Source organism: Rhinolophus sinicus, chromosome 3 (genome assembly GCF_057876585.1).
Source record: "Rhinolophus sinicus isolate RSI-liver-muscle chromosome 3, RSI-T2T, whole genome shotgun sequence".
Lineage (NCBI taxonomy): Eukaryota > Metazoa > Chordata > Mammalia > Chiroptera > Rhinolophidae > Rhinolophus > Rhinolophus sinicus.
In genome coordinates, this window is record NC_142503.1 from 145,566,837 (window position 1) to 145,582,181 (window position 15,345).

Genomic DNA, 15,345 nt, shown 5'->3' on the forward strand with positions numbered 1-15,345 from the left:
TTTTCTGCCCAGCTTCTTCTCTGGGGAGAAAGTGGTTGGCAGCACAAAGCTCTGAGCAGAACTGAAATTATGATTGTGAAAGTGGAGAGAGCTTCTAGGAAAGCATGGTAAAATTGCTGGGAAGTGTTGAGCCCAATCAAGGGTTGGAGCACATGAAGTTAGAGCCACATCAAAATGTCCTGTCATGTCATCTTCTCCCATAATAATGATCTACTCAGGCACAGACATGAATAAGTCTGAGGGCCTTTGCCAGGCATGGACAATCAAGAGGGGCACACTGGATTTAGTATTATTAGGACACTGTGGGAACAACAATGGCCTCTAAGCTAGATACAGAAGGACGTAAAGCCAGGAGAGGTCCAGGGACATAAAGTGGAGACTACTGGCTTGGAGATCTCATTGAGCCTGGAGAACTATTGCAGTGAGGGGACTTGAGCAAATGAGCTGGAAGGTGGTGGTGAGAGCGCAAGATTTCAGAGAAGGTGTATTCCTGATGATGACCAGGTCCAAGCTGTGCCCATGGGAGTGTGCTGAGGTGGAGGGAGAACGTCACCTAAGGTGCGATCACTGTGGAACTCTGCAGCCAAGGAGTCGCTTAGATCAGCCACATGGACCTTTAGCTGCTCAGGATGAGGGAGTGGAGAGGAAGGCACAGACAAAGAGGCAACAGCCTTCAGTGACTATGGGAGACAGAGTGAGTGGGTGGATGGTGAGATCCTTAAGGAGATTTCATATTTTAGAAAGAAAAAGGGAGTAATGGTCCAAGGGCAGTACCCCAGGAGATACCAACACTGAAATTGGGGGATTTATGATTGAAAACACATCCTCTACTTGAGAGGGCAGACAGGAGAACAGGGTCTTCAGGGGTCAGCCCAAGTTCAGTGAAGAGATGGAGTTGGGAGGATTGCTGGGGAACAAGAAGAGTTTCGGGGAGCCTGGAGAAATGAAGGGGACTGGAGTAGAGAGAGGGCAGATAGGAAGCAGTAGTAGTCCTCAGATTGCAAGAAGGCTTGGTGACAACTGTGACACAACTCTCAGTAAAGTCTGGCTTTACTTAATACCCTCAAATGAGTTCAACCAGTATCAGCTTTGGATGCTTTTTAGAGGTTAAGACAACTCAAATTAGGATGGGCATGGTTTCCAGATCGTGGTTTCTGAGGCCCTTTAGGTCACTTTAAAGTGCATAGATGATAAATTACACAGACAGATGTAGAATTGGGTCACCAACTTTACAAAAATAACACACAAGTAATCAGACATCTGAGTCAATCAAAATTTTTTTCCATAGTAAGTCCTGTTTCACTTGCCTTTCCAGTCTCCTCTCCTGCCATGTGCCCAGACTCCACCAGCTATAGCTAATTCCTCTTCCTTTACAAGTACACCGTCCCCATTTGGGTCTCTGAGACTGAGCGTGTGATGTGCCTTCCTCCAGTATAACCCCTGGGCTGGGGGCCAGTTAGCTAGTGTTACCTGTTTACCCCTTCTCCCCTCTCCTCATTAAGTCTCCTGAGCATTTTTCATTGCCTCAGGGAAGCAGAAAGCAGGGAGTGGGGGGGGGGGGGGAATTATTTTCCTGGGTTTTAAGTTTCAAAATCCAGGCCTTACAGGGGTAGGCAAGGACTGGTCACAATGATGGCTTTGGGAAACAGAATGGGCTACAGGGGCAAGGCTTCTTACCTCCTTCTCCCACAAAGAGATGAAACTTCTCAGGCCTGAGGGAAGAGGAGAGACAGAAGAGGAGACCCTGAGGCAGGACACAAGTTGCCTAAATAAAGAGCTCTCTGAAGGAACTGCAGGGCACAGGACTGTGTCACTGCTCCATTTCCCCTGTCCTAACTGGAGTTTCTGTCATTAACCCACCCAACCTGCTAACCCGTCTCATTCTGGATTACACTGTGCTTTAAATTTGCTTTTGTTGCCGTTATTTAAACTTTTGGATATCTTAACTTTTTAAAAGTCCAGATTTCAGGTCTTGAGAAAAACTCGGAAGATCTGGCCAGGCTGGACTCACATCCCCTTGTGGCAACAATTTGTTGTCCCTTTTGATGGGGCAAACACTCTCCATTCTCCTTGACCACTATCGGCCTGACCTTTGTAGCTCTTTGAGCTTCAGAACCCTGGTGCCTGATAACCCAAGCGTCCGGCTGCAGGCTAACAAATATGACCGGTCTTGATAAATCTAGTTGCCCCCAACACTGAGGAAAATAGCTGGTTTACTTTGTGCAAAGGTGTAATAAGCCTCTGTTATCTCCCTAAGTCTGCACAGAGGCACAGCCCAGACCCAGCTCAGGAAAGACTTAGATTTCACTTCACAAAATGACTGCAAGATCCAACCCATCTCTGCCATATCGGGAGAAGAGCAAAGAGAAAACATGTGATAATGCTCTCACTCACACATTACATTATGTGCATAACACTTTCCTCTCATTGAAAGGCACTTGCATATATGCCTATAGGGCAGGGAAAACACTGGCATAGCCGAAGAGGATAACTACGTACCCAAGGTCTCATACTAATTAGTGACAAGAGTTTGGAACCCAGGCCTCCTCATTTCCCAGCCAGTGCCCTTGAAGATTATACTGATTCTTCCTGCCTTGGAAAAGGCCAGGGTGGGAGGCCCACTTGTTAGGCAGAAGGAAAAACACTTTCTTCCTCACGATGATAGAGTTGGACAAGCTTTTGCTAGTTCATTCTCCAACCCATGGAGTCAAGGATTAGTCCCAAATTTCTATCACACCCTGACATATTTAATGGAAGTTTCCAAGTTTATTTTTACTTCTAAATCCACGAGTTTAACAGATTTATAGAGCACATTTCCTGAAAAGAGCTCATATCTGCTCTTGCCCTTTTAGCATAAGCTTTTAAAGCTGACTCGGACGGTGTGGAGAAAGCTGGAGGCGAAGAACTGACAAATCAAAGAGGTACCACTAGTTTCTGATGGGCCTGGGCAAACCATGGTCCACTCTTCCCTTTTGCTCTTTTGTTGCACCTGGATCATTGTCTGACTAGAAGCATTCATTCTGGAAGGAAAGGCAAGGTATTGAAAGTGAGCTTGATGTGCTTTACAACTCTCTGTACAGACTTGGCTGTTGTCATGGTGATTTTTTTCAAAACACCAAATTGGGACTTTCACCCCTATTCCACACTGGAGAGGAAATCAAAGGAGGAGGAGGACTGCATCCAGAAGCATCTTATGAGTGCAGGACTTTCCTTGCTTCTATCCTGATATACTTACTGCTCTGGAGAGCACATCAGCTCTGCATTCCAGACGTTTCTTACAAATGCTTTAGGGTCTGGCAATGCTGGGCAGGGTGGATAGAGCCTTATCTTTCCCCTAGGGTAGTTGGAAGCTTTCGGGAGCAAAATCAACCCAGCTCCCCTATCTGTGGCAATCCACAGCTGATCCGCCCCAGGCAAGCGGCTGGGGAATGAGTGTGAGCATCTCAAGCAGGCTGCCCTGCGGCGGCACCGGCAACAGACATTTGCTCAGCCCAGGGCAAAATAAAAATGGGGAGTCCCGTGTTCAAAAAGCGGGGAAAAGGCCTTTTCCTCTCCCCTTGTCATGGTGTGTTTTGTTTGGCACTTAATATTGCACTCCTTAAGGTACAAGGATTCTCACACAGCAAATGCAGACCATCACAGGGTGCCCCCGCAGGTGGGGAGCACCCTGTGACTCAGTCCCCTGGCTGTGTGCCCAGCCCTCCCACTCCCCACGTCCTTGCCCAGGTCACTGCCTGGGGGAGGGCTACAGTGCTTGCTGGGCAAGGACAGAGGAGGTGCTCACAGTCCAGAACGTATCCGGGAAGCACAGGAGAGGCGACCCTGACACTTCGGGAGCCAAGGGTCCAAGTTCGGGAGCCAAGGGTCCAAGGGACATTATATGAGCCAAGGGGCACATATAATGTCCCATCAGACTTTGCTTACAAAACACAAATTCAAAGGTACAATTATTAAGAACTTCAATATGGTGACTGCAGAGCATTAAACACCAAGTAGGCCTTGCCTCTGACTGCTCAGCCCTGTGTGATGCATTGGCCAATCACCCATGCAGCTGGCCTGCCTGCTCACATCACAGAAAAGGGCCTTCCTTATGTAGACCCCAGCCCAGCAGGCAGGAGTGCTCAAGAGAGTTTCAACGGGACAGCTGGTTGGCACTAGGCATTGCTCCTTCTTCCACTCTCTTCCCCAGCCTAGGGGAAATGCAGACACTAAACAGACAGAAAGGAATGCAAAGTACCAGACTCACTTCTCCCTAAGTTTCTTCTAGAACACTATTCCAATCTTTTTATTGTATAGGCCAGGTTGCATTGCTTTCAGACCCCATCTCCCCCATCCCTTTAAAACCACTTTATTGAGGCATAATTGACATACAATAAACCTCAAATATTTAAGGTGTACAATTTTGAGTTTTAACATATATCTATATATATGTCAACATATATAAACATATATATATATATATACACTGTATATATACACTTGTGAAAGCATCACCAAAATCAAGATGACATTTCCATCACCCTTTTGTAATCCATCCCTTCCTCTACCCCATCCCCAGTCACAACTACTGATGTGCTTCCTGTCACTATTGATTAGTTTGCATTTTCTAGAATTTTAGTCAGTGTAATCATATGGCCTGTACACTTTTGTCTGGCTTCTTTCACTCAGCATATTGATTCTGAGATACATTTATGTTGTTGTTCATATTAATAGTTTGTTCATTAATATTTCTGAGTAGTATTCTATTGTATAGATAAACCATTGTTTATCCATTCACTTGTTACTGGACATTTAGGTTGTTCCCAGTTTGTTGGTTATTTCAAATAAGGCTAATATGAACACTAGCATACAAGAGCAGAATGGCTGTGTCATATGGTAGGTACGGCAATTTCTGTCCAATAAAAACATTACGGTGTATCCTCATCCACCTTATCCACCGGATCTGGCACCGTGCGACTTCTGGCTCTTCCCCAAAGTCAAAATGACCATGAAAGGTAAACATTTTGAATTGATTCAGGACACCAAGGCAGCCACAACAGTACAACTAAAGACACTCACGAAAGAGGACTTCCAGAACTGCTTCAGAAAGTGGCAAGAATGATAGGATAAGTGTGTTCGAAGCAAGGGGAGTATTTTGAGGGGGATTAATGGCAATGTGTCTTTTACGGTAATACATTTTTAAAAATTTAAACATTCACATTAGTTTTTGACTTTTTAAGAAACTGCCAAATTATCTTCCAAAGTACCACGGCATTCCCACCCATTGTATATGAGAGTTTCAGTTGCTCCACATCCTCACCAATACTTGGTATGTGTCAGGCTTTCAATTTTAGCTATTCTGGAGGTATCTGATTATGGTCTTTAATTTGCAATTTCCTAATTACTAAATTTTTTAGTGAGCTCAATGGCTATTCGTATATCTTCTTTTGTGAAGTGTCTGGTCAAGTCTTTTCGTTTCAAAAAATTGGTTTGTCTTATTGTATTTTAAGAGGGTTTTCTTTGTTTTGTTTTGTTTTGCGTTTGTATTCTGGATTCAAGTTCTTTGTCTGCTATATGTATTTCAAATATTTTCTCCTAGTTTGTGGTCTGCTTTATTTTCTTAGTGTCTATTGAAGATCAAAGTTTTTAGTTTTGATAGAGTCCAGTTACCAAGTTTTTCTTTTATAGTCCATGGTTTGTATTCAAGGGAAATTTTGCCAGTCCAAATCACAAAGATTTTTCTTTTTTCTTCTAGAAGTTTAACAGCTTTAAATTTTACATTTAGGTCTCTGATCCATTTTGAGTTAATTTTTGTGTGTGGTGTGAGGTAAGGGTTGATGGAGTCCAGCCTCCCTCCCCTGACATCCCTTATAGATATCCAGTTGATCCAGCACCATTTGTTGAAAAGACTTTCCTTTCCTCATTGAATTGCCTTTGTTAAAAATTGGCAATATGTGTGTGGAACTCTTTCTGGACTCTATTCTTTTCCATTGATCTATATGTTTATTTCTTGCCAATACCCAACTGTTTTGATTACTGTAGCTTTATAGTAAGTCTTGAAATATAAAGGTAAAGTTGGTAAGTTGGAAGATAAGTTCTTCAACTTTGTTCTTTTTAAAAATTACTTTGTATGGTGGCCATGGAGGTGTGCTGCTGAGATCACCTTCAAAAGAACCTGCTGTTGGGAGCCTAATTGAGAGCCCCTTTATGGATTCACCACCAAGTTCACTGAAAGGCCATACTTCTCTAGGTAGCTCCTAACCAATGAGTAAGCATGGTAGGGATACTAGTGGTAGTCCATTCTATCTAATGCAGTACTCTTCCAACAGGTAGCCTTTCCTTGGGAACTCTCCTTTCCTGGCCAGAAAAAACCTCTCATAACTACACTAGGGTCCGAAGCTCTTTCCACACAATTCTTCCCTCTCTCCTTTCACTGGTGTCAGAACTACACTAGGGTCTGACAGCTTCCTTACCTACTCCTGCTCATTCCCTTTTATGCTCCCCACTCTTCCCCTCCAATAAATCTCTTGTACATCTAGTTGTGCTGCCTGCTTCTCAAAGGTCCCTAACTGACATATTTTGGTTATTCTAGGTCTTTTGCATTTCAATATAAATTTCCGAAATCAGCCTGTTAAATTCTACACACACACACACACACAAAAAATGCCCACCGGAATTTTATTTGGAAGTTCATTGACTCTAAAGGACAATTTCGGCAGAATTGCTACCTTAAAAATACTGGGTTTTATATCACAAATATATCTTGCCATTTATTAGATTGTCTTTAATTTCTTTCAGCCATGTTTTGTACCTTTTAGTGTACAGGTCTTAGACATCTTTTGTTGGATTTATTCCTAAGTATTTTATGTATTTTTTGTTCTACACTATTGGAATTGTTTTTAAAATTTTATTTTCCAATTGACTGCTACTAGTGTATAAGAATACAAGTGAATTTTTGTATCCTGAATTAACCTTCTATCCTGAAACCTTGCTAAATTCATTACTAGTCCCAGTAGTTTTATCTCTGCTCCCCCCACCTTTTTAAACAAAAATTTCCATGGGAGCCCAGTGTTCTGGTGAGAGTGCGGTAGCTGGAGCCCCTCCTACCATCTTCTGTCTCCTCCTATCGTCTTCCACACCCCCAACACCTTCAACAATAGCTTCTGGAAATTTTTCAAAAACTCCAAGACTCCAAGTAACACAGCTGAAAAATCCACTGTTCCAGAGGAGTTGGTATTTACTGAGCACCTCCCCCATATTTTGTAGGCATTTTATAGGAGAAAGATCCAGAAGTGTGCCTGCTTCCTGGGGTTTCCAGGATAGTCCTAAAACCATGAAAATGGCTTGGAAATTCTAATAGTTTAGCAACTAAATGATGTTTTCCAGACATCCCTCACCCTCCCCCCCAAATTTCCTCTACTCTCAGAAGAGCACAGATCCCTTCTTAGACCCAATATGTCTTGATTTGTATTTTGAGGGACATAGTTAACATTTCCACGGATGAGCACATTTATTATATCTAAACCTTGTTGAAAAACAAGCTCACCATAGTTCTACTTAAAGAGATAACTAATTCCTAAATTCCCTTGCTTCTAAAGATACCACCATCCTTTTTGTTTTCTTTCTCCCTTCCCTTCTGCCATCTAATCACCAAGCCTAGTCCATTGTTCTGCATTTGTCTTGGGTTAGGCTCTGTCTTCTGCAGCTATTGTCCAGGCCAGGGTCACACCAGTTCACTCTTGATTAGTTCGGGATTTCAGAAGACTGATCTTCTGGTCTGTAGTATCCTTCTCTGTCAGAGACAATGACACACAGACAAAAATCTGTTCCTCTGTCACTTTTTGTCACAGGTATTCACAATATTCGAAAACCAGGATACTGCATCAGCAGATCTCGTATTGCTCCCCATTTTCTATTTACTAAATCCATACTCTTTTGTCTGATCTTTAAGGTTTTCTACCAGTGTCCTATATCATCAAGTTCACTGTTCATATTATCCCTACAGCCAACAGAAAAAACAAGGTTTGCTGGCCGTTTTATGTGTCCTAAGCACGGTCTCCTCCATGCTTTTTGACCATTTATTCTATATGCCATGAATGCCAACTTTCTGTCAATCTTCAATTTTCCCCCTTATTGTAAACTTTAATCCTATATTTTCCTATCCTAGGATATTTTTCCTCTAATCCTTAGCCTACCTTCAAGACGTGTGCTCTAGAGCAAACCTTTTAGAATTTACTTAGTAAATATCTTATTTGCTATTAAACTAGCTCTGAGGAGCAAAAGTTCCCACATTAACTGGGAAAGAACATCATTAAGCTGTGAGCTTCTTCAAGACAAGGACCATGTCTTATTTAAATTTATATCACCAGCATCTGGCCCAGGGCCAGGCACATTAATTAAGTACAGTAAAGGTAAGTCAAATAGACGCCACGCTATGGTCTTGCGCCTTCCGGTAAGTTCCTTAAACGCAGAAGAGTTTCAGCTTCCTCATCAGGAAAACAGTGCTCAGAATATTGACACCATAGGTTATGGACATTAAATAAGAAAACCTATGTAAAGGTCCTAGCACAGAACTTGGCACAGAGAACTCAATCCAACTGAACAGTTTCACATTAACTTTTGAGAATTGTCATCAGAATTGTACAGTTCCCATAATTGTTACTGCATATCAGAGTATTTTTGCTAGAGCCACTTCTGGGGAAGTACCAAATTCAAATGTGGGAGTTGTAATCATGTAGGAAAAAATAATATTGGTCCAACAGGAGGAAAACCCACAAGGATTACTGCTTACAGTGCCCTTTGTTATCCATTTTTTGGGGCTTATCTGTGACAGTTCTACCATGGAGATGTACATGGTTTATCTTTTTAAGAGATTCCATAAATGTATAATCTGTTTGGACACTAGGCTTCATAACGGTAGGGAACACTTCCCTCTCTTCCTTAATTCCATGCAAGGGAGAAATCATATGATCAGCGAGCTGCATAGCCTTTGGACACCCCAGTGTGTTCACTATCACACGGAACTCTGCATATTTGTATCCAGCAGGGATCATGTAAATCGTTAATACTGAGGAACCGTTAAATCACTTTCATAGATTTAATAATTTTCGTACTTTTGGAGTGGCAGTTGTCCCTAAAGTGAACTAAGCCCTCAATTTTTCTATCTGTAAAATGGGGGTAATAGTTTGTACTCTCACCCTCTTCTTAGGATTAACAATTTTTCTGATACAGAGGAAAGAGCACTGGACTGGGAGTCAAGAGAACTGAGTGCTATCCCTCGCTATGACTAGTTGCATAGACCTTGGGCAGTCATTTCAGCTCACTTCCCTCACCTCCAAAATGAGAAGTCTAAATTAAGCCAGCTCCCAGATGAAGAATGATATGCTTTGAAAGAAATGAAATGACTTGAGTGGCTCTCTTCTTCTACTCGGGATGCCAGATGAGAGGAGACTTTCTATGCACTATACAGAGGGGTATTTGGCCTGTGCTGCCCTTGGTAATTATGTGGCGTCATGTGCCAACCATATACGTCATAGCACCACACACCAGCCAGGAAATCAGAGAGGGTGGGCATGTCCGATTGGAGACAAGAACACTAGGGAAGTAGAGTCATATGGATTACTTGGATACTTTTGTACAAAGATAATTATTTTTTGTACAAAAATAGAACCTATTACTATACATTATTTTCAAGCTTTCTAAGCTGCCCGCCAGCCCTCTGACTTAGTGTAGGAGAGATTACCCATAATATACCCCAGCAAAGAGGAATTGAAAAAAGAAATGGGAGGTTGCCTCTTACATTTGTTGGAGTGTGGACCAAGGATGGACCAAAGTGTAGCAGGCAAAGAACTGCCCCTGATGTTCATTTGATGGCCATGCCAAGTTCAAGGCAGGTCACCTCCAGCCCCCAACTTTTTTGGATCCATATCACACCTTAGAATTGGTATGTGCCTATATGTATATCATCATATTTTCCAGTTCCAAGAAAGAGCCACAGGGTTCTCAGCCAAAAAATCTGAGTTCAAATCTCACCTCCATGAATTATCTGGCTTTGGGCGAGACACTGCAAGTCTCTGAGCTGATTGACAGACAGATCAAAAGAAATGGAGATGTGTAGAACGCTTTGTTCCAGGACTAGTTGTGGCTGCCCTGGCCCTCACTCCTCTACAAATGTTCTACCCAGATACTATATTTCAGGGATTTTTTCTAAATGAGCCCTCTAAGATTGATCCCTTTGTCAGCGCTATTTAAAGAGGGGGCAAAACACAAGGCAGAGGCATCAGAACCAGAGGGGACTGCGCATTGCAGTCTTGCAACTCTGTAAGGACTTCCTTGGGAGAAAGCTCCACTTTTTGTAGCATCATTTCACCCCCACCCTGCTTCAGCCACCTAGGTTCTTTTCTTGCCACCTTAACTTGGTGGCATACCACTGGACCCACTCTGCTTCTTGGTTTGGCTTCCTCTCTACCCATGCAGTCCCTAACTCTTGTGGTCCAAGGATGCTCCCTGGGAGCCCTGTCTCAGGTTCTAGTCTCATACAAAGAGTACCTCAAAGAGTCCTACCCAACTTCATTTGGGATGAGCATCATGGCAAGGAATGGTGACATGCCCTGTGGCCACTGCTGCCACAGCCCCACCAAGTGCCTGCCTCCAGTTCACAGCCTGTGGTAGCCATTGAATGAGGCATCTGAGTCACCCCAGCCAACAGAGACAGGGGTTAAGGAGATTCTTCTGTGGGCAGATGCCTGAATCAGAGCTTTTGCTTTACTAAGACCAGAGGGACTATTTGAATGTCAGTTTAAAATAGTTGCTTGTGCCATTGTGGCCCAAGGAAAGCACATAGACTGGGGAGTCAGATTGGCCCTGGGTTTAAACCCCCCTTTGCCATTCACTGTTTAGATAACATCTTGGCAGACTGCTGAGCCTGGTTTACACAAGTGCAAAATGGAGATGCTGATGCCCCTGCACAGCGGTTGTGAGGATTAAACACACTGCACATTGTAAAGTCCCTAGCCCTTAGTGGCACTCCCCTTTGTTCTTGCTTCCCTCTCACCAGAGAAAGACCAAATTATCCAAAGGATGAGCGTTAACATTTTTCTGTTAAAAGTAGTAATCGATCAAGTTCCTGCCTGATCATTTCAATTCAGTTATTCAACTGTCCAAAGTAAACAGACCCATTTGCAGCATGCATCTCCCACACAGCAGAACTGTTTGGACGTAGGTCTGCCAGCTGTTATCCTCCCACCCCACCCCATGCACTCTCGCCCCCACCAACCCCACCCCAGCCTAAGGTTTGAAGGAAAAAAGCCATCAAGTCTCATCTAGGATTTTTAGACACCAAATAACGATTATGGTTGGAAACTTTTATGAAATTAAAGCTATCTTTTTTCTTAAGAGACCCTCACTAATGAAGAGGCTCATTTTGACTTCCTGGTTTATGATTTATATTGAGACTATTTGTGTAAGTGTGTGTGTGTCTCAGAAGTAACTAATCCTAACACAGCAGAATGAGTCAGCTTAGTCTCTAGTGGCCAGTCTATTTAGAGTACTTCATTGTATATCTCAAAGATTGCAATTGTTTTGCATCTTGGTCAGATGGTTTATTAAGACAGCCAAAATGACAAGCTCTACAGTGCCATTGGTTCCCTTTATTTCTTTATGCATAGATAAAACTTACAAGACATGAGCCTCAAAGGACATAATGACTGCATTTGAAAAATCTTAAAGAACCACTGCAAAAACTTAGCTGCCACTTATGATACAAATATTACCATATCTTTGCTTATTTTTATTCTCCTTCATGTTTGGTAGATTATGGTACACTTAAAACTGGAAACATTCAAACACAGCCAACACAAGTTATATCTTATAATTATTCATCCAAGTTCCTTAACTTAAAGTCACAAACATGCTTCTAAAATAATGACCATACTGCAATACAAGTACATAAAATCTTTAGTTCTCAACGACAAAGCTGTATATGTGTGTGTCTCTGTGCTTTCATGGTACATTTCTTTAAAAAACAGTTTCTGCCGTTCAACTTAAAATACCCAAGTTGCTAACTTCTGAGCAAAGCAATCACAAGAAGGAATTCTTTCTGCCTCAAGTGGTAGCAGTAACAGAAATACAAATCATAAGCAGCTTTTTGTTTTTAAATCAAGTTGTAATCATATTGCATTGATAAGGAGTCTTTTCTTAGCAAAATAACTGTTAAGTCCCAAATTTTCTGGGATTTTCCTGATTTTGAACACTCTGAAACACCGCCAATTTCAGTATTTAGATAAAATACTCCATCTTCTGGTTCCGAGAAGATGTCAACATACAGCTCAATTTAAAGGTAAGTGGCACATGCAATTCATATATATACATATATGTATATATATATATATGTATTTATATATATATTCACCATCCCAACTTGTCTTTATTGAAACTGCAATTCTCTGAAAGTCTGTTTGCTTAGATCTGTGCTATCTCTATGTAATGTTCCCAAGCGTTGTTAGAGAGATTTTTATTTCTCTCTCACAAAATATCTCCTTTTTATGCACTTTCAGTACCCCAAGTGGGTTTATAATTACACAGTCCTAAATAAAGGGATACAGAGGAAAAATAATTGTTCCTCACCTCTAACTCCAATTTTCTAGAAAGACACTAAGTCTTCAACTCCCAGCTACCTGAAAAAAGCAAACAAAGTACAGATGGCTGGAATTTCTCCTATTTTCAGTTTTAGAATGAATCTTTTCTTACGGCAATGAAAACAAATAGAAAAATGCTTGGTTTTGTGCTATGAAAGAGAGAAAAGAAAAACCAGTCTTTGCATATTTGCAAGAAAAGACCATCATTTGCCACTAGAACTGACACTGGATTAAAAAGCTGAAGTTTGGAAGTAAAATAATTTTGCTGCTCTTTAAATATTTTAACCATTTAAAAATACATTGAAAAAAAATACGCTACTCCCCTAGTAGCGCATACCACTCGTATGACATTCAGCACACTCCTATTTTGCCACAGTGTGGAATTTCTCCTTTTCAATGAAAACCCGCAGAAAGAAACTCTGAAAAGGATAGACTGTTTCCCCCCTTCCATCCTCTCATGTCAATGAAATCTTTTCAGTGAATTGTTTTCTGATCACAAAATTCATGTCCAAGTTGTTTTTTAAAAAATCAAGAAGCAGTTATTTAATAGAATACATTCTGTTAAAAGTTAGCCAAGACCAACTAATAAGACCTCAAAAATGAACACATTTCAAAGAATTTTGTTCTCTTCAATAGTTGCATGAGTTGTTTTTTTTTCTTTCTTTCTTTTTTCAGGAAAATGTGCAAATATCAAGGTTACCTGGGTCTGCTGGTCACTTCTAGTTTTTGGACTCTTGAAGATGGTGAGTTTTGCTAATGATGCGCGGCTGTTTAAGAACCGGGTGGCTTTTCTGGCAATCACTCTTTGTGTGCCATCTTTTATAAAGGTGCTTCTTGTTGCTAAGAGATCAGTTGCTTAGAGACCAAATCATTTTAAAAAAAATATATATGTCAGGGGCCAACATAAATTATAACCCAATTTTGTCATTTCAGCTCGCCCTCTGAATGTTTGGCTTTTGTAATAGATCGCAACGTACCGAGGGAAGCCAATTACTAATCACAAATAGAAAACTGACCATGAGGAAGAGAAAAGATCTGTGCATCCGTTCCCATGGACAGAGAGTAATGCCTCGGACTCCCTGTGAGGGAGTTACACCGATGCAAGGGTCTCTGAAACTTGGTCTCTGAAACTTTGTCTCCTCGTGGGGGTCCTAGACATATATTGGGAATATAGATTTACGTACAGACATACACCTGTCCCAGGCAAACTGAGTCCAGTTTGGAGAATGAAGACATGTGGAGCTACTTCAGTCTTTTCTAAAAGAAAATTAGGAGAAAAGTGCTACACTTAGGAAAATGTAAGTTGGAAATCTGAAGTGACCTTAGCCTTCAGGCAGATGTTTTCAGGTGAGAACAATTATCACTGCTTCAGGTCCAGGTGTGTACGTATGTGCTAGAGGGAGGAGGTTTGCATACAAGTCTGCCTTTCATCTTCTCCCTGTACTCAGGTACAGTACTGACCTGGAGAGAGGAGTAAATATAATTGGTTAAGTAGGTGCGATTTGGCTTTGGGATTCTTTCTCTCCCCACTGTCCACACTGAGACTTTCTCTCCTCAAATTACCTGTCACTTTAGGATTAGCCCTTGCAGGGACATTTGCATTTAGGAATCTATTTTCAAATGAAAGACTCTTCAATTTCTTTAGGATTCAAAGAAATGGTGGCTTTCTTAACAAGTAGGATGGGCGATGTTTGGGAGCCAAATAAATTGAGACACAACACTTCATTATGTAACTGGATAACACAACTCCCTCCTGCATCTATCCTTGGTCCCATTTTAGGTGAGAAACAAGCAAATAAGAGATCAAACTCTTGGAGTTAAAAATCAAGATAAGAGACCTAGGATCTCAGAGTTCTTTCTCCAAAGTGCTGGCCATTGTAGAACACGTCATGCCTTTGCCTTGATTGGTGGTCTTTATGATGAACACCCTGTACGTGATGGAGAAGGTGGAGTGAGGGCTGAAAGCCAGGGTGGAAGTGTCAGGTGGGAGGATTAAGAGTCAGGTATTCATTCACTGTTTAGCTCTGGTCACTGTCAGATTAGCAGCATTCCACCACTCATTTACAAAGTAGATGATGAAAGACCTGCAACCAGTTTGAATTTATTTAGATATATATAGCATATATATATGGCCTGGGCAAATGGGATGGGTCTAATGCTCAGCAAAAATTTATTCCAAGAGGAAATGAAACAACTTTCCCCAACCCAAGCTACGAGTGAAATGGATGCATAGCATTTGAGTTTTACAGAATGAACTCAGGTGTGCCAACTAAGCATCCCTTTTCCCTTAAAGTCTTTTTCTTCCTTCTATCCCCCTAAATTTCTCTGTTGCTTAGTTTTTTGGGAGAGAAATGGAAGGGATCTGAGATAAAGGAATTAGGGGTAGAAAAAGGTAAGAGGAAAAAATAAATTCCAAGTGCGTAGTCAGTACCTAGGAAGAAATGCTTGTTGCAGGAATGAGGGAGAGGGAGAGGAGGCTGCGGGGGAGAGAGGCCATGACCTTGAGTGTATGTTCTTTGAGGCAGAAAACACCTATACTTTTCCTTCCCCAATTCCAAGTACTTTGTGTACAGGACTTTTGCACTTAGAACAAATGCTTCTGTTAAATTATAAGTCAAAGGAGAAAAAGAGCAGTAAGGATGGGCCTGAGGAGGTTGAACTATTACTTGGCCCTGGTTCCCTCCAAAGAGCGTGCTCTGCAGATATCTGTATTTTGAACCTCAATCTAAAA

General features: G+C 41.7%; 1 protein-coding gene and 1 long non-coding RNA gene across 3 annotated transcripts in view; one reads left to right on the forward strand and one right to left on the reverse strand.

The window, feature by feature from the left end:
* Positions 1-13,472, reverse strand: part of CYP19A1 (cytochrome P450 family 19 subfamily A member 1) — a 77,344-nt gene extending 63,872 nt beyond the window's left edge. Inside the window, exon 1 of the mRNA XM_019730620.3 lies at positions 13,315-13,472. The gene's annotated coding sequence lies outside the window, so the exon portion shown is untranslated. The remainder of the gene's footprint in view (positions 1-13,314) is intronic.
* LOC141570588 (uncharacterized) overlaps positions 1-15,345 on the forward strand; it is a 124,503-nt gene that overhangs the window by 94,832 nt on the left and 14,326 nt on the right. For both annotated transcript variants that reach the window (XR_012494753.2, XR_012494754.2), the window contains one exon: positions 13,290-13,357. This is a non-coding gene — a long non-coding RNA (uncharacterized LOC141570588). The remainder of the gene's footprint in view (positions 1-13,289; positions 13,358-15,345) is intronic.